Consider the following 2,750-nt stretch of genomic DNA (forward strand, 5'->3'; position numbering starts at 1 on the left):
ATGTGTGTGTGTGTGTGTGTAATTTAATAAGTTCTTCTGTCTGTAGAACTTAAGGAAAAATAGATTTCTCACCTACGCACAGTTAATAAAAACAGAAAAGAAAAAAAGTTCCAAACAGAATATAATTAAATCGAAGAGATCACCATCATCATCATCATCATCATCAACAACAACAACACTAGTAGCAGCAGCAGCAGCAGCAACAGCAGCAGGACCTAAATACAAAATGAAAATACTCCTGCTCGTCCTCGAATGTGAATTTTTGGCAGCAGACAGGAAGTGAACAGTTTGTTGGGAGTTACTTCTTCAATGGGGGTCTCCATTTTCGTTTTTTTTTTTTGTTTTTTTTTGTCTCCGGTTTGAAGATAACTTGCTTGCAATGTTACCATTTGTCTTAATTTCCTTTGCCTTCGATTCGAAACTAGACTTTCTATATCCGGTTTATCCCGTATCCCGTAGGACTCAAATAGTTTTGCCCGTCTTCTACTCCTAATTGGAGACGCTTCTTATTTGGGCGGAACAGGAAAGAGAGGTTAAAATAGGTGTTTGGTGTTCGTTAGTGCCTTACTGTTTAGTGGCTGTAGTAGTAACGTTGGTAATGGTGGTGGTAGTCGGAGTGAGGATGCTGATGGTGGCGGATGTGTTGATGGTTGTGGTGTAGATTGTATTATTAATTCTGGTAGCAATGGTGGTTGCGACGGTGGTGCTGCTGTAACACCTTCGACGTCTATGCATGCATGTATGTATGTATGTTTGTGTATAAAACATGTCTGTGCAAGCGTGTCAAATACATTAAACTGGTTTTTATCTCCAGCTGCGATTCTCGATTCAACCTTATGGTACCCCCAGCCACTTAGTCACAACCTTACGGTACCCTCAGCCACTTAGTCATGTGCCTAATAAGTGAATGCAAATGGAATATCTTTGTTTTTGTCTTCACCATCATTGCGAGGGTTTCTCTATAGAACAGAGGCTGGGTTCTTTTTTGTCTTAGTTTTAGGATGATTTACTAAATTCTTCGAGTACATTTTGTTTCTGAAGGGACGCGTTTAGTTCTACAAGAGCAAACAAAAGATCCCAAAATGTTGAATACCATTCTAGGCATGCCTGGTTTTATATCAGAATAACCTTCTCCTGGAGACATGTTAAAGACATGTAAAGGCACGTGGCTTAGTACTCGGTTCCCGATCGCAAGGTCGTGAGTTCAGTTTCCGAATGACGTGTTGTGCTTTTGACCAAGTCACTTTACTTCATGTTGCTCCAGTCCACTCAGCTGGCAATAATGAGTAGTACCTGTATTTCAAAGGGCCAGCCTTGTCACATTCTATGTCACGCTGAATCTCTCTGAGAACTACGTTAAGGGTACACATGTCTGTGGAGTGCTCAGCCACATGCACATTAATTTCACGAGCATGCTGTTATGTTGATTGGATCAACTGAACTGGAACCCTCATCGTCGTAACCGATGGAGTGCCAGTTTTTTAATATATATATATATATATATATAGTAGAATTATAAACAGGGCTTATTTAGCTATTTCGCCGTAGACTGAAAAGAAACTGATGTTCGATTCTCATCAGCGGCATCTGTATCGATTTGACCAATCCCAGAGAAATAAGCTGCCAATTCATTTATATTCTCATCAATTTCAGTAGTTCCACGAAACTGAGGTTAGTAATTTGCATACCGTGTTAACACTTTATTTAACGCCAGGGGCCGGCCAACTGGGATCTCCGTCCACACAATATTAAGGTATAATATATTATATGTAACCTAACTATTGAACATATACGCCTTGCCATATTGACTGGTGCAATTTTTTTAAGATAGCAAAGTCTAAAATGTGTGCCTTGGTGTGTGTCTGTGTTCTTGTAGTAGAAATCGCCTGTAATAATCGCTGTTTCTTTGATTACCAAAATGTTCAAAAAAAAAAAAAATAAATAAATAAAAAAGAAATCAAGCACTTGACTCGCACATTACAAACACAATCTGTAAGAAGAGCAGTAAAACTATGCAAGCCTTTTCTTTTCTCAGGTGTAAAACGTGACACTGTTTCCGCCATCTACATTCCAACGATGGAGCTTTGTATCTAAGAGAAACCAATTCCTTCTTCAAAGGAATAATTTAGATAATTCAAAACAAAAATGAACATACATACATACATACATAAGTGGGTCGACTGGCAGAGTCATTGGAGTGCGGGATAGCTCAGAGTTTCTTAGGCTCTGACTTCAAATCTTACCGAGATGATTTAATGATCTTAGTCATTAAATAAAGTTCTGTGCCAGTACTGTTGCAGTTCTTATACCTTCTCGCTCGTTCTTGCTAGATCTGCTGGTTCAAGGAGTCTCTAATTGCTCACGGCAACACAGGCATCGAAAGTAATCGGTGAACGCAACGTACATCATGCCAAGACGTTATCGATTGCTAAACATATCTGTAATTGCACATCTATCTATCTATCTATCTATCTATCTATCTATCTATCTATCTATCTATCTATCTATCTATCTATCTATCTATCTATCTGTCTGTCTGTCTGTCTGTCTACATACATACCAACACACATTTAATCCATAATCGTTAGCCTGAGAAAATATATTTTGTCGGACTAACGATTATGGATTAAATGTTGATTCACTCTCAGACTTCTCTTTGAGTTCTTCATTCTAAGTGGCCGGACATACCTTGGAACTTATCACCTCCTGGAATATATATACAAATATATATATATATATATATATATATA

Source organism: Octopus bimaculoides, chromosome 19 (assembly GCF_001194135.2).
Source record: "Octopus bimaculoides isolate UCB-OBI-ISO-001 chromosome 19, ASM119413v2, whole genome shotgun sequence".
Taxonomy (NCBI): domain Eukaryota; kingdom Metazoa; phylum Mollusca; class Cephalopoda; order Octopoda; family Octopodidae; genus Octopus; species Octopus bimaculoides.